The following is a 24,915-nucleotide window of genomic DNA, read 5'->3' as shown; positions in this document are numbered from 1 at the left end:
ATACACATATATGTATACACATATACATAACATAAATACACATATATGTATTGAGTATAACCAAACATCTATGCTGTTTGGGAATTTGAATAAGTATGGAGAGTGAATAATTAGACATAAAAAATGTAAATTAATGGAAACACAAATGTTGACTACACAAAGTCCAAAGTAAGAATTTCAGCAGTGAGCTGTTTAGGTGTTTGTAAGTTGTCCAAGACTACAAATTGAATCATTGTTGTTTCTGGGAGGAAACATAGCTTTTGCTGTGATATAGAATAATGCTCTGAATTTGTCATTTAATAATCAGATAATACTTGCTATTTCCAAAAAAAAAAAAAAATCCTATGCTCAAATATTGCTATAAAATAGGAAACTAGAGTGGAAAAGTCAAGAATGGAATCAATGCCCCCAGTTAAGCAGTTAATCACTCAAAAGGTCTAGTTAGTATGATCAAGACCCTGCTTTTTTAGTATCTCTTATTAAAATAAATGAAAAACATCAAAGTAAAGGAAAAATCAACCTCATACAAAGCAGAAATAATTGAATTCTACCTACTCTTCAGACCTTAGTAATTGAAGCATTGCTTCACTTTCTAATTTGGACAACCTCATTAACTGTTTTCTACCTTATGCCTTTTAATGTTCCATGAGCTCTTTGTCAAATGCAATCCTATCTTTTCTGGCATTCTATACTTTTCAACGTAATTTTTAAATCGCCACATAAAAATGCCTTCCCAATTAATTTTGCCCCATTCTGATGTCTCACTTCATTCAGCATTTACATTCCATGTTACTTTACATATACTAATGTGTTTTTAAATTGTTCTTAATTAAAAAATCTATTGACTCACTAAAGAATTATTTTTTATTATTTACTATTTAAAATACACATGCTTATTAATAATTTGCGTTAGTTCGTTTTCACGCTGCTGATAAAAACACCTGAAACTGGAAGCAAAAAGAGATTTAATTGCACTTACAGTTCCACATGGCCAGGGAGGCCTCAGAATCATGGCAGGAGATGAAAGGCACTTTTTACATGGCGACACCAAGGGAAAAATGAGGAAGGAGCAAAAGTAGAAATGCCTGATAAACCCATCAGATCTCGTGAGACTTACTATAACAAGAATAGCACCGGAAAGACTGGCCCCCATGATTCAATTACCTCCCCCTGGGTCCCTCCCACAACATGTGGGAATTCTGGGAAATACAACTCATGTGATTTGGGTGAGACACAGTCAAAGCATATAATTATTATTTAGCATCATAAAACAAAGGCATTGCATTTAAAAATGAGTTAATTTTTCTTTCTACTAGAAATGTTAGAATAAATTCTATCTTAACAGCTACACAATTTTTATGATCAGATTTCTAGAATTTAAGGATAATTATTTCTAACATGTAAGTACTTCTTGAAAGAACAGAACCAATTTTGAAAACTAAGTTTAAACATACTAAATTTAGTGGTTAAATTTTTTTTCTGGGAACATCTCAAACTGCTTTTATTAGTATCAATATGTGTACATATGTTTGTAAGTAAAGCCAAAGTTAGACCTTATAGTAGTCTTTCTTGTATTTTTTTAATTTTTAATTTTTGTGATTTCATAGTAGGTTTATATATTTATAGATGACACAAGACATTTTGATACAGGCATACAACATATAATAATTACATCAAGATAAATGGATATCCATCCCCTCAAGCATTTATCCTTTCTTTGTGTTAAAAACAATCCAATCATACTCTTAAAGTTTTTTCTTTTTTTTTTAATTTGCAATAATATTGTTGGCTGTAGTCACCCTGTGGAGCTGTCAAATAGTGGGCCTTATCCATTCTATCAAAGTGTATTTTTGTGCCCTTAATTGTTCCCACTCCCCCGCTACCCCTACTGTCTTTCCAAGTCCCCGGTAACCTTCATTCTATTCTCTATCTCTATTAGTTCAATTGTCTTAATTTTTAGCTCACACAAGTAAGTGAGAACATGCCAAGTTTGTCTTCCTGTGCTTGGCACATTATATTATTTCATTTAATATAATGACCTCCATTTCCATTCATGTTATTGCAAATAACAGGATCTCACTGGTTTTTATGGTTCAACAGTACCCTATTATGTATTTGTACCATATTTTCTTTGTCCATCCATCTGTTGATAAATACTTAGGTTGCATTCAAATCCTGGCTATTGTGAATAGTCCTGCAATAAATATAGGAGTGAAGACATTTTTTTAAAAAATATACTGATTTCCTTTATTTTGGCATATACCTAGCAGTAGAATTACTGGATCTTATGGTAGTTCCATTTTTAGTTTTTTGAGGAAACTCCAAACTGTTCTCCATAATGGTTGTACTGATTTACATTTACAACAGCATGAAGGTTCCCTTTTCTCCAGCATTTGTTATTTCCTGTCTTTTGGATAAAAGTCATTTTAACTGGGGTGAGATAATATCTCATTGTAGCTTTGATTTCCATTTTTCTGATAAGTGGTGTTGAGCATCTTTTCATACACCTGTTTGCCATTTTCATGTCCTCTTTTGAGAAATATCTATTCAGATCTTTTGGCCGTCTTTAATCTAATTATTAGATTTTTTTCCTGTAGAGTTGATTGAACTCTTTTTATATTCTAGTTGAAAGATGAATAGTTTGCCAATATTTTCTCCCATTCTGTGTGTTTCCTCTTCACTTTGTTGATTGTTTCCTTTGCTGTGCAGAAGCTTTTTAACATGGTGTGATCCCAGTTGTCCATTTTTACTTTTGTTGCCTATGTTTGTAGGGTGTTACTCTAGAAATATTTGCCCACTCCAATGTCCTGGAGAATTTCCTCAATGTTTTCTTGTAGTAATCTTATAGTTTGAGGTCTTAGATTTAGGTCTTTAATGCATTTTGATTTGATTTTTGTGTATGGTGAGAGATCATGGTCTAGTCTCATTCTTCTGCATATAAATATCCAGTTTTCCCAGCATCATTTATTGAAGAGACTGTCTTTTATCTAATGATGTTCTTGATATCTTAGTTGAGAATGAGTGCACTGTAAAAGTAAGAATTTGTTTCCGGTTTCTCTATTCTGTTCCAGTGGTCTATGTGTCTATTATTATGCTAGTACCATGCTGTTTTGATTACTATAGCTTGAAGTATACTCTGAAGTAAAGTAATTCTTTCTGTTTTTATTCTTTTTGCGCAGGATAGCTTTGGCTATTCTGTTTGTTTGTTTGTTTTTGTTTTTGTTTTTGTTCCATATACATTTTTGGATTTTCCTTTCTATTTCTGTGAAGAATGTCATTGGTATTTTGACAAGGACTGCATTGAATCTGTAGGTTGCTTTGGATAGTATGGACATTTTAACAATATTGATTTTTCCAATTCATTAACAGACTATCTTTCCATTTTTTGTGTCCCCTTCAATTTATTTCAAAAATTTTTAAAATTTATTTTTATGTTTTATTTCTTTTAATTTTCTAAACTTTTATCTTAAATTCAGAGGTCTATATCTAGGTTTGTTACACAGGTCAACTTGTATCATGGGGGTTTGTTTTACAGATTATTTCATCATCCAAGTATTAAGCCTGGTACCCATTAAGTATTTTTCCTGATCCTCTCCCTCTTCCACACAGCAACCCTCAAGAAGCCCCAGTATGTGTTGTTCCTCTCTAAATGTCTGGTGTTTTCTCATCATTTAGCTCCCACTTATACATGAGAATATGTGGTATTTGATTTTCTGTTCCTGCATTAGTTTGCTAAGGGTAATGACCTCCAGCTCCATCCATGTCCCTGCAAAGGACATTATCTCTTTTTTTTTTTTTTTTTTTTTTTTTTTTTTGTGGCTGGATAGTATTCCATGGCATTTAGGCTGATTCCATGTCTTTGCTATTCTGAATAGTGTTGCAATGAACGTCTGTGTGCATATCTTTATAACAGAATGATTTATATTCCTTTGGATATAGGCCCAGTAATAGGATTTCTGTGTCAAATGGCATTATTCTCTTTAGGCCTTTGAGGAATCACCACATTATCTTCTTCCACAACGGCTGAACTAATTTACACTCTTTCTAAGAAAGTATATATGTTCCTTCTTCACAGCCTAGCCAGCATCTGTTATTTTCTGACTTTTTAGTAATAACCATTCTGAGTTGCATGAGATGGTAGCTCATTGTGGCTTTTATTTGCATTTTCTCTAATAATCAGTGATGTTAAGCTTTTTTCATATGACTGTTGGCTGCATCAATAACTTATTTTGAAAAGTGTCTGTTTATATTTTTTGCTCATTTTTTAATCGGTTTGTTTGGGATTTTTTTCTTGTAAATTTGTTTAAGTTCTTTACAGATGCTGGATATTAGACCTTTGTCAGGTGCATAGTTTACAAAAATTTTCTCCCATACTGTAGGTTGTCTGTTTAGTATGTTAATAGTTTCCTTTGTTGTGCGTAGCAGCTCTTTAGTTTAATTAGATCCCATTTGTCAATTTTTGCTTTTGCTGCAATTTCTTTGCCGTCTTTGTCATGAAATCTTCACTTGTGCCTAAGTTCTGAATGGTATTGCCTAGGTTGTCTTCCAGGGTCTTTATAGTTTTGGTTTTTACATTTCAGTCTTTAATCCATCTTGAGTTTATTTTTTGTATACAGTGTAAGGAAGTGGTCCACTTTCAATCTTCTGCATATGACTAGCCAGTTATCACAGCACCATTTATTGAATAAGGAATCATTTCCCCATTACTTGTTTTTGTCAGGTTTGTTGAAGATCAGATGACTGTAGGTGTGTGGCCTTATTTCTAGGTTCTTTATTCTATTCCATTGTTCTATGTGTCTGTTCTTGTACCAGTACCATGCTGAATGGGCAAAAGCTGGAAGCATTCCCCTTAAAAACTGGCACAAGACAAGGATGTTGAATTTTATCAATATCCCTTCACAATAAAAATGCTTTTTCAAGCATTTTGTTGTCCTTCATTCTGTTGATATGATGTATCACCTTTACTATTTGTATATGTTGAGTCATGCTTGCATTTCTGGAGTAAATCCCAGTTTGTTATGATGAATGATCTTTTTATTGTTGAATTTGGTTTGCTAGTATTTTGTTGAGTATTTTTGCATCAATGTTCATCAAATATTGTGGCCTTTTTTTTTTTTTTTGTATTTTTGATGTGTCTGTCTTATTTTAGTGCCAGGGTACAGGCCTCATAGAATGAGTTTGAAAGTATTCCTTCCTCCTATGTTTTTCAGAACAGTTTGAGTAGGATTAATATTAGTTCTTTAAATTTTTGGTAAAATTCAGCAGTGAAGGCATCAGGTCCTGAGCTTTACTTTGCTGGAAGACTTTTTATTTGATCTCATTATTTGCTATTGGTCTATTCAAGTTTTCAAATTATTCGTGGTTCAATCTTTGTAGGTTGTATATGTCTAAGAATTTATCCATCTCATCCAGATTTTCCAATTTCTTGGCATGTAGTTGCTCATAGTAACCTCTAATGATCCTTTGGATTTCTGCAGTATTTATTGTAATGTCTCTTTTTTCATCTCTGGTTTTATTTACTTGGGTCTTCCTTTTCTTTTTTTTTTTTTTCTCTTAGTTACGTCTGGCTAAATGTCAATTTTATTTATGTTTTCAGAAAACCAACTTTTCAAGTCATTAATCTTTTGTATTGTTCTCTTCATTTCAATTTTATTTATTTCTACTCTGAACTTTATTTTTTTTTTCTACTAACTTTGGGTCAATTTATTTGCTCTTGCTTTTCTAGTTCTTTAAGATGCATCATTACGTTGCTTATTTTTAGTAGAACTTTTTCTACTTTTTAAATGTAGGTGCTTATACCCATAATTTTTCCTATTAATACTGCTTTCACTGTATTACATTGGTTGTGGTATGCTCTGTCCATTGTTTTGTTTCACAAAATTTTTTAATTTCTTTCTTTATTTCTTCATTGACTCATTAGTCATTCAGGAGCATATTGATAATTTCCATGTGTTTGTATCATTTTCAAAATTCCTCTTGTTATTGATTTCTACTTTTATTGTGGTTAGAGAACATACTTAATATAATTTATTTTTTGGGTTTTTTCAGACATATTTTGTGGCTTAATATATGGTCTATTGTTGAGAATGATCCATATATTTAGGAGAAGAATGTGTATTCTGCAGCTGTTGGATGAAATGTTCTGTAAATATCTGTTAGGTCCATTTACTCTATAGTGCAGATTAAGTTCAGTTTTTTTTTTTTGTTGTTGAGTTTTCTGTCTGGATGATCTGCCCAATGCTGAAAGTAGAGTGTGGAAATCTCCAGCTATTTTTGGAGTTTATCTGTCTCTTTAGTCCTAATAATATTTGCTTTATGCATCTAGGGGCTTTAGTGTGGGGTGCATATATATTTACAGTTGTTATATCCTCTTGCTGAATTGACCCCTTTATCATTATATAATGGCCATCTTTGTCTCTTTTTATAGTTTTCATTTTGAAATCTATTTTGGAAGAAATAAATATAGCTATTCCTGCATCTATGTCTTTCTTCATATGTGAAGTGTTTTTCTTGTAGGCAACAGATCGCTGGGCCTTGTAATTTTTTTTTTTTTTTTTTTTTTTTTTTTTTTTTTTGACATAGAGTCTCGCTCTGTCACCCAGGCTGGAGTGCAGTGGCACCATCTCGGCTCACTGCAAGCTCCACTGCCTGGGTTCATGCCATTCTCCTGCCTCAGCCTCCTGAGTAGCTGGGACTACAGGTGCACACACCTGGCTAATTTTTTTGTATTTTTAGTAGAGACACGGTTTCACCATGTTAGGAAAGATGGTCTCAATCTCCTGACCTTGTGATCTGCCTGCCTCATCCTCCCAAAGTGCTGGGATTCCAGGCATGAGCCACCATGCCCAGCCGGGTCTTATAACTTTAATTATTCAGTCACTCTGTCTTTTCAGTGGAATATTCAGTTCATTTACATTCAGTGTTATTACTGATAAGTAAGGACTTACTCCTGCCATTTTGTTATTTGTTTTCTGGTTGCTTTGTGGTCTTTTCTTCTTTCTTTTCTTCCTTCCTGTCTTCCTTTCAGAGAAAGTAATTTTCTCTTGTGGTATGTTTCCATTTCTTACTTTTTATTTTCTCTGTATCTGTTGTAGGTTATTTTGATTTGAAATTTCCATGAGGTTTGCAAACAATATCGTACAACCCATTAGTTTAAGCTGATGACAACTTAGCATTGATTGCATAAACAAACAAGCAGAGAAAACTAATAAAGTTTTTATAGTTTAAATTTGTTCCCCTGCTTTTTAAGTTTTTTCTATTTATACATTATCATATTCTCTATATCTTGAACATTTGTTGTAGTCATTATTTTTATCAGTTCACCTTTCAGTCTTTCTACTCAGAATATATGAGTAGTTCACAAACCACAATTACAGTGTTATCATATTCCGTGTTTTTCTGTGTACTTGCTCTTACCAGGGAGTACTGTACTTTCTGATGAGTTCTAATTGCTTATTAGCATCCTGTGCTTTCAGATTGAAGAGATTCCTTTAGCATTTCTTGTAGGACAGTTCTGGTTTTGATAAAATCCCTCAGCTTTTGTTTGTCTAGAAAAATATTTATTTTTTTCTTTATGTTTGAAGGATATTTTTGCCGGATATGCTATTCTAGGATAAAGGGGTTTGTTGTTGTTTTGTTTTGTTTTTTCCTTCAGCACTTTAAATATGTCGTGCCACTCTCTCCTGGCCTGTAAGGTTTCTGCCGAGAAGTCTACTGTCAGACATATTAGAGCTCCAATTGGTGCTATTTGTTTATTTTCTGTTGCTGCTTTTAGGATTCTTTCTTTGTCCTTGACTTTTGAGAGTTCATTAAATGTCTTGAGGTAGTCTTATCTGGATTAAATCCACTTGGTGTTCTACAACCTTCCTGTACTTAAATATTAATATCTTTCTTTACGTTTGTAAATTTCTCTGTTATTATCTCTTTGAATAAACTTCTATCCCATCTGTCTCTCTACCTCCTCTTTAAGGTGAATACCCTTTAGATTTGTCCTTTTGAGGCTGTTTTCTGTATCTTATAGGCATCCTTTATTATTTTTTGTTTTGTCTCCTCTGACTGTGTATTTTCAAATATCCTGTCTTCAAGCTCACTGATTCTTTCCTCTGCTTCATCAGTTCCGATGTTGACACTCTGATGCATTATTCTTTACTAAGTCAATTGCACCTTTCAACTCCATAATTTCTGTTTGATTTTTTTCAATTATTTCAATCTCTTGTTAAACTTTTCCAATAGGATTCTGATTTCTCGCTAACTGTATTATCTTGAATTTTATTAAGTTTCCTCAAAATAGCTATTTTGAATTTTTTTTTCTGAACAGTCACATATCTCTGTCTTTCCTGGACTAGTCACTGGTGCTTTATTTAGTTTTTTTGGTCAGGTCTTGTTTTCCTGGATGGTCTTGATGTTAGCAAATGTTCATTGGTGCCTGGGCATTGAGAAGTTAGGTATTTATTGTAGCCTTTGCACTCTGGGCTTGTTTGTACACATCCTTATTGGGAAGGATTTCCCGGTAATTGAAGGGACTTGGGTGTTGTGATCTAAAATTTTGGTCACTGCAGCCATATCCACACTAGGGGGCACCCCAAGTCCAGTTACACTGTGGCTCTTGCAGACTCAGAAGTACTACTATGGTGGTCTTAGATAAGATATGGAAGAATTATCTGGATTACCAGTCAAAGACTCTTGTTCTCTTCCCTTACTTTTTCCCCCAAATGGAGTCTCTTTCCCTGTGTTGAGCTGCCTGAAGGTGGGGAAGGGCTGACACAAGATCCCTTGTGACCACTACCACTATGACTGCACTGTGTCAAACCTGCCACCAGCACAGCACTGGATGTCCCTCATGCCCTGTTGTAACCACTACTTGGCTACCATCTATGTTCACTCAAGGCCCTGGGGCTCTACAATCAGCAGATGGTGAAGTCAGCCAGCCTTTGCGTCCTTCCCTTCAGGCTTCAAGTTCCCTTCAATCCCAGGTTCATCCAGAGATGCAGTCTAGGAGCCAGGACTTAAAAGAAGAAAACTTAGGCATCTACTTTGTGCTCTATTCTATTGTGGCCTAGCTGGCAAGCAAGTGGCAAGGCAAAGGTGCTTCCCACTGTTCCCTTCCTCCCTTTTCCACAAGCAGAGGCGTCTTCCCTTATGACCACCCCTACCTCACCCCATAGCAAATACTGACTGGATACTGCTGATGCTCATTCAAGGTTCAATGACTCTTTAGTTAGATTCTGGTGAATGCTGCCAGGCTTGGGACTCTTACTTCAGGGAAATGGACTTCCCTCTGGCCCAGGGCAGGTCCAGCAATGCCATCTAAGAACCACGACCTTGAATTCATGACCCCAAGAGACTACTTTGTGCTCTACCCCACTGTGTCTGAACTGGTACCTAAGCTGCAAGATAAAGTCAACTTTATGCTTCCCTCTCCTTTTCTCAAGCAAAAGGAGTCCATCCTTATAGTCATCACAGTTGGGAATGTGCTTCATCACACTTGAAGCCAGTATGTTTATGAGGCTCATCCAAGACCCACAGCAAGAACTGCGAGGTACCCATACTGATTATTAAGGACCCAAGGATTTTCATTAGTCAACAGATAATGAATCCTGCCACAACTAGGTCCTTCCTTTCAAGACAGCAGGTGCCGTTCTGGCCCATGGTGTATCTAGAAATGTTGTAAAGGAGTTGGACCTCTGGACTCTGTCTGGTACCCTATTCTACTATGGCTGAGCTGGTATCTCACTTGCAAGACAAAGTCCTCTTTACGCTCCTCTCTCCTCTTCTCAAGTGGAGTGAAGAAGTGTCTCCCAGTGCTATGGCTGTGCTGCCTGTGGCTGGGGAAAGGGTGACTGTCACAGCTGGTGTCTCATTAGGTCATGCGTTCTTCCAAGTCCACTGGCTCTGAGCTCAGTACAGAATCAGGACTTGCCCAGGAATTGTAGTCCTGTGGCTTATACTACCTTTTAAGTTTATTTAGAACTCCAGAGCTGTTTGACCTGTGGTGCTGAGGCTTCCTGGAACTTAGGTTCTGACTGCTGGAATGGGCAATTCCCATCTGGGTAGGGATGGTCTCAATGTTCCCTCCTGGCCACCATCTGAGTTTTGCCCAGTGTTTCTTGCTGTTATGACAGAGCAGCAGCACTGAGTTCCAGTGCAAGGTCCCATGATCACTGTGGTCTCCCTCCCCAAAGTGCAGATTCTCTCTCCAGGCCACACAGCCTCTGCTGGTGGCGGGGAGGTATGGCGTCAGCAATTCATGACTGTGTTTCTCACCCACTTCAGTGCAGCTTTCAGTGATATGAAGTGAAAACCAAGTACTGTGATCACTCACCCAATGTTTCGTTCTCATGAAAGTGTTTTTGTGTGTGGTTGCTCAATTTGGTGTTTCTGAGGGGCAGATAATCTGTGAAAGCTTCTATTTAACCATTTGGCTCCACCTCCTCTCCCCTTCCTGGTTTTAATACACTTCTCAAGCTAACTAAATGAAAGTTTCTCAGCAAAAGCAGTACTTTGCTCCTGGGGGGTATTGTGGAAATTTGTGTTTTTTGGTTGTCACAATGATTAGGGAAGCACCACTTAATGGGAGAATGCTAAAGGTGCTAAATAATGAATAGCACATCATAGTACTTAAAATAAACACATAGATAAAAAAAGTTTCTTTATCACACACCAGCACCTATACACAACCTTAAAACATCCCACTGAGCTTTAATATATATGAAAAACCTGGTCGGAATTTTGGCCACTTACAATATATCTTTGTTTAACATATAACACAAAGATTTTCTACATGACTTTAATTAATAGTAAATTTTCTAGGAATAGGAACTCTTTCCAACTTGAAGGAAGATTTTTTGTATTTTGTTTGAAAATTTATTAGATGTTATTCAATGTGTTGGAAAACCACATTACAAAGCACACCACTGATCTATATTTGAGTCACTAATGAAATGTTTTCTCTCTCACTTTGCCTTCATAGCCATCATATTCTGTTAATTTTGTGTATCATAAGAATCTAACTGCTTTGTTGTCTCTTCTTGTGTTGTCATGGCTGAACACTAACACACACACGTATCATTTTGTAATAATTGCTTCTATATTTTTCTATTTTATTATTCTTTACAATTTTAAAAATTATGCATGCATATTCATTATATTGTTTTATTTTAGGAAAGTAAACCACTACAAAATATTTGTTATATGAGAAGGACATTGGGCCTAATAAGGTCGAAAGCCACTAGATAAAATGGCAATGGCAGGATTGAACCTCCTTGGAGCTTATGAGGTCAACATTTTGCCTTCACAGGTATGCCTTTTCTAACACAGGGATAACCTGGAAAGCTTGTGTTGCATGTGGTGGCTAAGGAGAATAGCAATATAAGGAGTGATTATTGTTAGTCCTGGTAGTTTCTATAGGGAATGTGAATATAAATACAAATTATAAACTTACAGGGTTGATATTTCAGCAAGTTTGCAGTGGGGGTCTGGTAGTATTGGGAAAAGAGAGAGAGTATTGACAGAAGCACCACAAGCTCTCTGGGTTTCTTATACAGACCTTTTAAGGGCAGTAAGGAGGTAGAGAAAAAGGGCTACAAAAATTGTATCTAATGTCTCTTCTGTTGTTTTGCTCATGCTTTATACTTTTCAGACTTTCCTATTACTGTCTGCTTATTGTTCTTCGTTTATTATCCATCTAGCTAGCTAGCTAGATGATTTTGCTATTACCTTTTCCAGCAATAGTCTCAATACAAAATATTTTTTAAATTGACATATCCACTTTTTAAGCTATTTTTGTGTTACATGACTGGAACCATGTTTTGAAGGCAAGTCTTAAAAAGTATTTTAAAAATAGCATGTAGGTGGTATACTTTCACAGTCTCTACATATCAAAGGTATCTGTTTTATTTACTTATAAAAGACAACTTAGTAGATACAAAATTCTTAAGATACAAATTTAAAAATACAAACATTAAGATGTATTTACATGCATCTCCATTGACTTAAGATATGTATTTGGGGAAAAGATGTGTGTTTGATGGATAATTCTGATTTTATTTAACCTTAGAATTTAATGTTCTGTATAAGATGGGCCAGGATGCTTTTGATGAGATTGTCTCGAATGTTCTCAATATTTTTGATATATTTTTGCTTTAGAAAAATGTATTTGAATTATCTTTTATTGTTCTTTTCCTGTTGCTCAAAAAGTCTTCTTTAAACTAATCTATAATGCTTAAGTTGAATTTTCCTTTTCTGTTTTTCTCATATCTTATGTTTTCCCTCTTTTTTTTTTTTTTTTTTTTTTTTTAGACAGAGTCTCACTCTGTCACCAAGGATGGAGTACAGTGGCAACATCTTAGTTCACTGCAACTTCCACCTCCTGGGTTCAAGTGATTCTAATGCCTCAGTCTCCTGAGTAGCTGAGGTTACAGATGTGCACCACCACACTTGGGTAATTTTTGTATTTTTAGTAGAAATGGGGTTTCACCATGTTGGCCAGGCTGGTCTCGAACTCCTGGCCTCATGTGATCCGCTGCCTGGGCCTCCCAAAATGTTGGGATTATAGGCGTGAGCCACTGTATCCAGCCAGATCATAAATTTTATCTTTTGAACTTTTCTTCTGCATTCTGGAACAGCTCCTCAGATCTCATCCTGTTACTCTCCATGTCAATTTTAATTTATATGTCTCTGATATAGATTTTAAAATTCTGTCATTATGGTTTTGTTTTCCTTGTCGTTCTTCTTTATTTTTCTTTATTGTTATTCTTCTTTATTTCCCTTGCATAACTTATTTCTCATGCTCTTTTCCATTTTTCTCAGCCTTGAGAATTTCTGCCACTATTTAATAAAAAGCTTCATTGTTTTTCATTGGTAACAATCAACAACTTTTCCAAGTTTTCTTTTGAATCCTAAGATAATTATTTCCTGGGGATTGCATTTTATCTGATGTTTGATGATATTTTAACTTCTTTGTTTGGGAGCATTTTTCTTTGCTCTTTACCTTTTTCTGTTGTGTCTTTGGATTTTCCTTACTGCCAAGGTGGTGCTCTCTGGATCCCTCTTTTAGATATATAAAGGCACACATGTAAATAGTTTCTCTTTTAATTCCTAATGTCTGGAAAGCTTTCATTTACTACTTGAAATCATTTTCTACACGTTTCCTAGTGCTGTGACACCACGAAAGATACAATAGATGAAAGTCTTATTTCCTCAAAACTCACCACTTACAGAGCAGCCTCTTGGGTGGCAGGCAATATGCCACTTCAATTACAACATACTTCTTGCACACTCGTTTTCTGGAAAGAGAGAGAGATGCACAGATGATGAACAGCCCTCTAACTACCCACAAAAACCTTCATCATGCAATAGAAGAAAGGCTGCCAAGTTCTCTATTTTGAACAGTCCTTTTTTCTTTTCCTTATTTCAGAGTCAGACAGTGGCCCAGAGATGATGAAAAGTACATTTACATGGCCAGGTTTTCTCTATTCTAGATATAAAATATGAATGGTCCACCGAGTGGATATTTCATTTCTATCCAATCAACCAGAATTAGTAAAAATCTACCACATTTTGACAATAACTTCAATGTCACTCAATGTTATGTCACTCGATTTGTCAATGAAATTTTCAATGTAGTAAATTTGCATTTTTTTGTTTTTATGGGAAAAGTGTTAAAGCAGTGAATACAGGATATTATTGCACAAATGTCAGCAGTCATGAGGGTCTGGGTACAGGCTGTGGCTGTATACCTTTTGTTGTTGAAGATGGGAGATAGTGATTTAGATTTTTACATGCAAACTTTGAAGTCTTCTGAGAACCAGCTAAAAGATTAAGCAGTTTGATCTATGTGACTATACCAGAGGAAATGCTGACATGGGAGTTGTGGAGTTAGAAGTTTTGGTGTGTATGTGACCTTTAAATCTCTAGGGCTAAGTACAAAAAGCCCGTGATATACAAATCTTTAATTTATCAAGAAGAAATTGGAAACAGAAGCAAGAGTAAGTTGTATGATATAATCTAAGATAAAAAGGTATCTTCAGAAAGAACATATTTTCAACAAAGTCAAGAACTGAAGAGAGGTTAAACAGGATGAACCCGAGAGGGCTGACCTTTTCAAAATCTCAGTAATGTTTTAGAGATGAGTATAAGAGGAGAGGTGGATTCTAAGCCCATAAATCCATAATGCAGTGAACTGATGAGTGAATGAAAAGTGAGGCCATGACTGTTAAATACAATTGCAAAAAATATGTCTTTGATGGAGGAGGACGAATAGGGTAGAAGTTTGCAGGGGAAGGATTGTCAAGAGGCTTTTTAAAAAACATAAAAATACCCTCACAGTTCATAAAATTGAATTCACCCAAAAGAAGATTGAAAAGTAAAAGAATTGAGTCTATTGTTCTTAAAGTCTGTTTTTCCTATTAAAGGAAACAAAGCCTTTGGCAGAATTAATTTGTTGTATTGCAGTGTTTCTGTTATTTAACAATTTAAGATAAGAGATGCATAGCTGCGGAAATGTATAGCTGGCAAAACAGTGAAGTGGTTTGGAGCGTGGACTCAGGAGTTAGAGGGCCTGCATCTGCATCCTGGCTCGGCCACACACTAGCTGTGTGCACACATCTTTCCACCACAAAACTCTGCTAAGCTATCTGCATTTGAAGGTACATACATTGCATTTCTTCCTGTGGCAATGCATGAACTCTTCTTCCTGCATGATCATCTGCCCCTCACCTTCTCTTTACTGGATTATTCATATCAGTGGACAAACATGTTATAAAATCTCTTGTCTACTGAACACAACAAAATGTGACCCCTGTCACAGCACCATTTTTCTGCTTTCTTATGCAAAATCCTCAGAGTGTTGTCTGTTCCTGCTACTAACATTTCTGTCTCCTGTGTTCTCTCATGAACTTAGCCCTACATGGCTTTGCCTCCACCTCTCTACCCAAATTGATTTTCGTCTTTTTATTTGTGAAAAAATACAAGGACTCAAACAGAGCAAATTACTCTTTTAAGAGAGAAAGATTCTCTGGGTTAGCAAAATGTATTTATTGCTTTAAAAAATACATATAGGGCCAGGCACGGTGGCTCATGCCTGTAATCCCAGCAATTTGGGACGCCAAGGCGGGCAGATCATCTGAGGTCAGGACCAGCCTGGCCAACATAGCGAAACCCCGGCACTACTAAAAATACAAAAATTAGCTGGGCATGGTGGTGCACGTATGTAATCCCAGTTACTTGGGAGACTGAGGCAGGAGAATGGCTTGAACCCAGGATGTGGAAGTTGCAGTGAGCTGAGATCACACTACTGTACTCGAGCCTGAGCGAAAGAGAAGATTCCATCTCAAACAACAAAAACAAAAAATATAAATTAAAAGCAATAGAACCTTGCTCACAAGAATGCAAAATAATATGGCTGTCTTGGAAAACAATTTGGCACTTTCTTATAAAATTATACATATACATGCCATGTGACCCAGTAATTGCACTTATAGGTATTAAGAAAAATGAAAACACATGCGGCAGACAGAAGCCACAGTGTCTGCTCCATGAACTTCACCGCTGGAATTCATGTATTTATAGCACTCTATTTCCTTGAGTGAAGGCAGACCCCATGACTGGCTTCTAACTAATAGGACACAGCAAAGGTGACAGGATGTCAATCGCTTGTGATTGCATAACATTATCTAAAGCTCCACCCTATTTCTACCCGACTCATGCTAGAGACTCTCCTTGCTGGCATGATGAAGTAAATCGCCATTTTAGAGAAGCATATTATGTAGCAAGGAACTTCAGGTTCCGCTTCTTGGGATCCAAAGACAGCCTTTTGTTATTGAACAGCAAGAGGTCAGGGCCCTCTATTTCAAAACTGCAAAGAAATACTGCTACTCCTTGAGTAAGCTTGGAAACAGATTCTTCCCTAGTTGGGCCTAGTAATGAGTACCCAGTTTTGGCTAACACCTTGATTATAGCATAGCAGGGGACCCCCAGCTAAGTCATGCCTGGATTCCTGACCCAGATAAATTGTGAAATAATAATTGGCTGCTTTTACAACTTACACATTTGTGGTAATTTGTTATAGAGCAATCTAAAATGAATGTAACATATACCACTCCAAAACTGACAAGTAATATTTGTATCAGCATTATTCTTAAAAGTCAAACCTAGAAATAGTAGAAATATTTTAAATCTAATGAATAGATAAATAAATTGTGGTATATCCATTCAGTGGAACACTACCCAACAAAAAAACAGAAACAGACTACTAAAATACAGAACAACATGGAGAATCTCCATGATATCATGCTCATCAAAAGAAGCCAGACATAAAGGAGTACCTGAGGTGTGAGTTCGTTTGTGTGTAATTCCAGAGAAGGCCAAAATATAGTGACAGAATGAAGATCAGTGATTGACTGAGGCTAGGGGTGAAGGTAGGGAATTGACTGCAAAAGGGAACAGTAGAATGTTCGAGGGTTGATGAAAATATTCTGTATCAGCACTGTCCAATAGAACATTTTGATGGACATATTCCATAATCTTCTCTGTCCTATCTGGAAACCACTAGTCACATAATGGCTATTGAGCATTTGACATGTAACTAGTTAAAACAAGGAAATGAATTTTTAATTTTAACTAGTTTTAATTAACTTTCTATATGCACATGGGACAATATGGTGCTGTATCATTTGATTGTTGTTGTGGTTACGTGACTGCACACGTTTGCCAAAACTCATTGAACTACATACTGAAAATGAGTAAATCTTGTTGTATGCAAATTATACTTCAATTAAGCTGTTTAAAAAATAACAATGGAAACAACAGAAATATTTAGTAGTTATAATAATTACATCAGCTTCCTCTTTTCCCTTTTCCTAACCTCTTTGCTTCTGTATTCATTTCCTAGGGCTGTCATAGTGAAAAATGACAAACCTGGGGGCTTAAAACAACAGAAACTTTTTCTCTTACAGTTCAGGAGGCTAGAAGTCTGAACTTAAATTGTCAACGGATCAGTGCCTTCTGGAACCTCTGTTCCAGAGGGAGAATACGCTCCCTGCCTCTCTTTGGCTTCCATTGTTGCCGGTAATCCTTAGGGTTCTTTTGACAGTAGCTTCGTCACTCTGATCTCTGCCTCCATCTTCATGCAGAGATTATCAAAGATAATCACTGATAATAGAACAAATTCAATTCATGTGTCACCTAACAGAATGCAGCAAGAGCAAAACTGCACTTTTCTGTGATTCTCCTGCCAAAGATACAAAACCTGAATATAATTATGTGAAAACATCAGACAAAGCCCCAAATAACTGGCTTATAATTTTGTTGAATGTTGATGTCATGAAGTCAAGAAAAGACAGGAACTCTTTGATATTCAAAGAAACTAAAAATACAAAAAAAGAAATGTGTTACGTGAAACTGAGTTTGATCTTTTGTTATTTTAAAAAACATTATTTTAACATCTGATAAAATTGTAATGGGTTCTGAAGGTTAGGTGATAGTAATATAATAATGTTAACTTCATGATTCCGAAGGTTTTATTGTGGTTATAGTGGGCAAATGTTCTTTCAAGAGGAAATACACACTAAAGAATATAGGAGTGATGAGGCATCGTATCAGCAAAATACTCTTAAATGATTCAGGAAGAAAAAAGTTATTTGTACTGTACTTGCAACTTTTGTATTCAAGATTGTTTCAAAATAAATCAAATTTTGATTATTTCATAACTTACTTTATTATTTGCAAGTTGTACTTGCAATTTTTGTGTTCAAGACTATTTCAAAATAAACCAAGTAAGTCATGAATATAAGATAGGCCATATATTGTTTGTGTGTTGAATAATACCATAAAATACATGGAAAAACTGCTAGAAATATATAAGTTTAAAATACTGTATTTTTAAAACAAATTAGAGCTCTATCAGACTTTAACAAAAAAGACTAAAATATAAAGACATAAAGATGTATATTATTAAGCAGGAGTAGTAATACTATATTAAATCGTGTAAGCAATAAAAAATAAGATTTTGTAAGAATTAACAAAATATTATAAAAATTTTTCATATATTACTTTGCAAAAAAATTCCAGATGAATCCCAAAATGGTGACATTATAGCAGCCACATTCTTTCAAGCAATGCAATGCAACTAGAAATAATTTAAAGATATTTTGAAAACCATAAAAAGTGACAAATATTTCAAAGATTGAAAAGAAATGCTAAATATAAATGTGATGAATCACATTAGAACTGTAATTATAGTGTATGTAGTAAATAATAACAGTGAGAATATGAAATATCAAAAGGAATAATAAATAGCCAAAATATACTTGGGTCAAATTCATGGTCAAATACTTACTTTATTCAATGTAAATCTAATAAATGAGTTAAGCTTTCAACACTAGAAGCACAATAATAACAATAAAAATCTCTTAGGAAAACAATAAGCAAATCAAGTAGAGATGAAGATAGAAACTAATTAAAAACATATAATGACTAATAATGAGTATATACAAGAAATGTCCTCGAAAAATAAAGTAGCAATTTATCAAATTTAACAAAGAAAAAAAGGAACAAAATTAGAAATTAAACAATGGATAGAACAAGATTTAGAGAATATTGGACCCAGATAAAGGGTTTTCATGTTTTAAAGTATTCGTTTTGAAAATATTAAATTGCTGATTTGTTGGTTCAAGATTTTAAAATTTGAATAGATGGAGAACAATATAAACATGTTAAAAGTTATCAATAAATTCACTAAAAAAAAAACTAAGCACAGTTGGATACATAAGCGAAGGCTTTAACATTTTTAAGAGACAATTTATTGATATAAAAAGTGAATTGGAACTAAAAAATGGAACATAAAAAACAGAAAGAAATATTTTTTCAGTATGTTATCATAAATTCAAATATCAAAGCTACACAAAAATTACATACACACAAATAATATAAAATATTAATAAGCATACTTACATATGATTTAAAATAATAAACCACAATTAAAAATCATCAAAATAAAGGAAGAACACCTTAACATTTTATATTACAACTATAACATGAATAGGTTAGAAAAGATAGTAATATCAAAAGTTATCATAATACTACTTGATAATATTTGAGAAAAAGCTTGTTACCCACTTTTGATATTTTCATTCATTTGAAGAGAATTCAGTTAATATAATATTTGGATTCTCTTATTTTCATTCCCTCCACCTAAGGAAAGGATGAGGAGTTTCTCTGGTGAATCTGGGAAGAATAACATTGGCGTGCCTAGCTCAAATCTGGCTTACATATTCTTGAGACTGGGCCTATTTGAATGCAAAATTGTTCAGAAAATTCTTGCCAATGCAATAATCCGAGAGTGAGAAAGAAGGTAAAAGTATTAGAGAAGAGCACAATATTACTCTCACTATCAAACAATTTCTCCTAATATTCATGGTACACTTATATTTTATATTATATGTCATGTTTATATAGTACAAATACATTAATTTATATACTTACTATAATATGTAAGAAAACTTACCAAAAATAAAAACAACCAAAAGAAAAGCACCTTCCACCAGCAAGAATAGTAAAAAACAGGATACAGATGCTGTAAAATCAACAACTTCAATATGGAGAATTCATAAATATTCAGAATATGAAAAGAAAAAGATTCCATGCACACTAGAAACAAACTTCATAAAGCAGCTAGAAAATAGAATAACAAGAAATACTTGAGATCACATAAAGAAAACCACAAAAAATTATTATGAAACACTAAATTTGATTTTTAACGGAAAGATTGAATACTAGAAGTATGCTAATTGTTTCCATATTGAATTTTAAGTTTAATAAAAATCTCAATGCGTTTTTGAAAAATGAAACAACATAGTTATAAAGCTTTCTACTGGGAAAATTCATAGGTGGGAACAGTGAAGAAAAAGAAGTTATTGTAAAAAAAATTATTATCAGTGAATGATAAGGAAAAGAAAGTCCTGCTAATGGACCACCAGGAACCAAAGGGAAAGCCAGTGAGTCTGAAAAGAAAACCCAAAACACAGACCACAGTAGACAGAACAGATCTCAGCATATGTTGACAAAGCACAGCCAGCTATGGAGGAAGGGAGAAATGGCTCAACAGCAATATTGGAACTTGACTATTTTGATAAAGAAAAAAAGTATACTATATATCACCTTCTCCCTGACCATAAAATAAACCTCGAATGAATTTCATTTCTAAATGAAACCATAAAAGTCAAATTAACTCTTAGTTGAATATAGCTAGTTAGATAAAAATGGCAAGGGAAACCAATTTACAACAGAATAAATATAAATACTCCATGAAGATGTGGGAGACAGAAACTTAACCAGCTAGGAATCAAACATTTTCAAATTACAACAAACACTATTTTTGCACATCAAATTCACAAAGCTATTTTGAATATGATATATAAAAATAAAAGCTGAAGTTATAAATAGATACAATCCTTCAGGAAAATAGTTTTTGAATGTATACCAAGACCCTTTAAAGAGTGTGTATTTTTGAGCCAGAAATTCTGTACACAAGACGAATTCAATTATTTATTTAAATGAAGTTCACAATACTATCTATAAGAATGTCTTAAAAAACGAAAATGACCTAAATATCCTGTAATGAAGTATAGTTCAATTATGATATGTCCAAAAATGGAATTCTATGCTGTTATAAAAAATTATGTTTGAAAAACACATCATGATATAGGAAAAATATATGCAGGGAAGCAGAAACTCATTTTAATAAAAGACTATTTTATGTATTCATTTCCTCTCTATTAAAAATATTATAATTATTTAATTAAAGTGATTAAAGCCATCCTACATTGTTATGCAAATATTAACAGGTTTAGGCTCAGGTAAAAGTCAGGCAAAATGTCAAAAATACAAATTATTATCGGAGTTTGAGGAAACCACCATTTAAAAAGTTTTAAATTTTAAATGAAACATATAAAAGACAGAAAAATTGTAAAATACTCCATAATCAAGGAATGTCACAGATTTATCAATGACCCACACTTAGGCCAGGGTTTGAATAATAATGTCTGGTAGACCCAGGAATGAGAACCCTTACACGTTACGCTTTCAATAGTTACAGTATTGCGCTGTGAATTTGCCAGGCTCACTCCATTGCCTATACTGCTTCCCCATGGGCACTAGCTCTGTCACCCAGACACCTCTAGTGATTCTGTGCTTCCCTTTCTTGAGGAACAGTTCTTTTATGGTGCCACTTTTTCCCCCATGCTTCATTTGAGGATACAAGTTCAAGGAAGAGCTACATCTGAGTGCCTGGGGATCTTGGTTTCTTTCATGGGGTCAGACATGTCTGTAAATGTTACTCAAACACTAGAATCATACGAGTCTTTCCTATGGTTGACTGAATTCATCCTTCCTAAAAATTACAGACCTTATCCCTCAAATAACATTTTAGAGATGAAGCACAACCACACCTACTGATGATGCTTTACACCTGGAAAAAAATAAGCAAAAGCAATAATCTTTTCCACTCGTCCAACATAAATTTTATACACAGAAATAACCATATTGTGTTCACAGAAAATGTGATCATCATAGTTTTTTAAAAGTTTTTGGTTTGAAATAATTCCAAATTTACAATGATAGTAGTTTGCAAGAAGAGTATGAATTTTTTCTTCCTGCGTCTTTCAGAGTAATTTGCCAACATCATGCCCAATCAACTCTGGCTACCTTTGTGCAGTTTTCCTCTGAGTGAGGACATGCATCTATCTAAGCCCAGGGCATCCATCAAAATAAAGTGATTAACATTAAAACAGCAAATTTTAATTTTTACAATTTCTTCTATATCTATTAGTTGGCATCATACGATAAAAAAGAGCTGTTTCTTCGCAACTATTGAATTATTTACATCACTACAGACTCATGGATTCCTGTGCTAGTCAATGGATTATAAAAATTTACAGCAATTTATTTTAATGCTCAAATTTTCCCCAGTGTGGCCAGTGGTGATCCCTTCAAGCTGGTTTTGTGTTCTTTTAACATATCTCTATCATTCCTAGTTCACTGTGTCACTTCCCAACACAACAGATTCTGGGCATTTTGTATTTTCCGCACCACTACCCTGAAGCTAGCCATTTCTCCAAGAAGCTCTGATTTCTCTTAGTGGAGAATGATCTTTAGAAGCCAAGATCTGGCGCTATGTCTGTTCATTGTGATTGAAATGTCAATGCTACCAAGCCCTTTTAGTGAGCCACACTAGAAAACACACACACACACACACACACACACACACCCCTCTATGATTTTCTTCATTTATCTGTACATATTAAAATTATATGTTCCCTCTGATGCTTCCAATTCCGATAAAGCACAGCAAGCTTATTGTATTTTTCATCTTTCCATATTTATAACTTTTTCTCTGTCAGTGAAAAACCTAACTCCCACTGTTCTGAACACATGTACCAATTTTATCAACATCACTTATGTAACCAATCTTTTGACCTCACTAGGCTACAATCTAAGATGACCACTTTCCTCACTTAGGCTTCAACCCCTGGCACTTTCCTTGTTCGAACTCTAAACTCTGACAGGAGAGCCACCCACCGTACCTGGAAATCTACCTTCTTTGGCCTCATCAGCTGGCTTTTAGACTAAATTATTCAGAAAAAAATGAGTAAAAAAGAGGAATAATGAGAAAAAGAAGGCAAGCATACAGACAGGAAGCCCAGGCAATATGCTGTGAACATGGGCTTCAAGTTCAAAAATTAAAATGCAAAGAATGTATCTATCTTTAAGAAATTGCACTACTAAGAGTAAAAAACGTTCTTAATAAATCAAACAATTAAAATGCCAGGGCTCACCAAATTTTGACACCATTTTATACTATGTATTTGATCTTAGTTGTATAGCCTATTGCCTTCATAATTTATAACAATAAGTATCTGCAATAACACTTTTCATTTTTTATGTTTGACATTTTTGTTAAAGTGACTTAAATACATGGATAATGAGCCACAGATAAGTTAGAGATATGTTTATATTAAACAAACGAGAGGAATTGCATGTGATAACTACTTCCAGCATTCTCTTAGTTTTCTCTTAGTAAATCATCCCTGTACTGTGCAAGAAATTTTTTGATTGACCTTGCCTAGCTCTGAACTCACTATAAATAAATTATTGAGTCTTTCCATCTCTGTAAAGCACCAAAGAGCTCCTGGGTAAGATGCATTTTTAAAATTAAAAAAAATCAATTTCTTTTTTAGACAGATTACTAATAGCTTTCATCCATCCATTTAGGGTGTACACATCTCTACCAACAAAGGAAGTGAGAGGAAAATTGACAGAATGGTGCCAGGTCACTGCATATTTTTATGCTCAACTTGAATTAGCAATTTCAAAAACTACATTTCCTTCTCTTTTTCCTTCTTTGTTATGCATGCTACAAATGTATAGTTGCAACACACATATTCCTGTGAGATAACTCCAGAGATTTTTAGAAAGACAGCTTAGAAAGTGCTTTCTAAATTAATAAGACAAAATCTCAGCTGATTTTCTGTTTTAATAATTTCCCTAAGCTTAGGAATTCCCTAAGAATTCCTCAAGAATCTTTGGCTTCCAAATAATCAGCATTATCACTTGGTAATGCTGATCACAAATAATCAGCATATCAACCTTATTACCAAATTTCTGATAGCTTAGGAACTTACTACTGTTTAGATAAATGCACTATAAACTTACAGGCATCTATCAGTGCTTCATCTCTAAATACAATTTTAGTCTATTTCTTCTTTAAAACAGGTTTTAAAATAATGTTAGAGAAAAGTCAATATTTTTTTTCTTGTGTAGTAACAGTGCAATGAACTGAATACTTATGTCCTCCCAAAATTCATATGCTGAAATCCTAACCTCCAAGGTGATAGTATTAGGAGGTGGAGACTTTGGGAGGAGATTAACTCAACAGGGTGGAACTCTCATGAATGGGATTAGTGCCCATATAGAAGAGGCACCAGAAAAATCCCTAGCTCCTCCCACTATGTGAGTAGAGAGTGGAAAGTTTCTACCTATGAACCAGAAATTTGGCCTTCAGCTGACACTCTCTGCTGGTCCCTTGATCTCTGACTTAGCCTCTAGAACTGTGAGAAATAAATTTATCTTGTTTATCAGGCACCCAGTTTATCATATTTAGTTATAGCAGTCTGAATGAACTGAAACACACATCAATACTTTTATCTTCTTGTATGTGAAAGCTACGGTGGCTCTTATCTGTAATCCCAGTACTTTGGAAGGGCGAGGTGGGCAGATCACCTGAGGTCGGGAATTCAAGACCAACCTGACCAACATGGAGGAATCCCGTCTCTATTAGCCGGGAGTGGTGGTGCATGCCTGTAATTCCACCTACTTGGGAGGCTGAGGCAGGAGAATAGTTTGAACCCAGGAGGTAGAGGTTGCAGTGAGCTGAGATCATGCCATTGCACTCCAGCCTGGGCAACAAAAGTGAAACTCTGTCTCAAAAAAAAAAAAAAAAAAAAAAAAAAAGAATCCTGAACTCTAACCACAAGCTCATCTGGTTTCAGTGTTTCAGCACTTCACTCAAGCTACTTTGATTTTTGACCACACACAAATCTCAAATCCCTTGGTCCTTCCCTTGGTATACCTCTTGTCTTACTTTCCTCCCTACCCTGTTTAGACTCCATAACTGATCATGTAAAGTAAGAATATTCCCTATCTCCCTTACCCATTTGCTCCATATACCGCAAAGAACTCCGCGTTTCCCTACCCTGATCTGCTTAAGTGCTGCAGGTAAAAGGTCACACAACTTTCAGATTGGTGCAAATACCAATGCGTGTTTTCCAACTTCCTTTGGTTTCTCAAAACCTGTGTTTCATTTTATCTTATTTCTATTATATCATCTCCTGTCTTGCTAAAATATTCCAAAACTCTGAGGCT

At 34.9% G+C, this 24,915-nt stretch overlaps 1 long non-coding RNA gene across 1 annotated transcript in view; it reads right to left on the bottom strand.

The window, feature by feature from the left end:
- Nucleotides 1-24,915, bottom strand: part of LOC103226823 (uncharacterized) — a 48,770-nt gene that overhangs the window by 13,694 nt on the left and 10,161 nt on the right. Inside the window, exon 4 of the long non-coding RNA XR_494986.3 lies at nt 13,209-13,283. This is a non-coding gene — a long non-coding RNA (uncharacterized lncRNA). The remainder of the gene's footprint in view (nt 1-13,208; nt 13,284-24,915) is intronic.

This window comes from Chlorocebus sabaeus, chromosome 21 (assembly GCF_047675955.1).
Source record: "Chlorocebus sabaeus isolate Y175 chromosome 21, mChlSab1.0.hap1, whole genome shotgun sequence".
NCBI lineage: Eukaryota > Metazoa > Chordata > Mammalia > Primates > Cercopithecidae > Chlorocebus > Chlorocebus sabaeus.
This window is presented reverse-complemented; position numbering and strand designations above follow the sequence as displayed.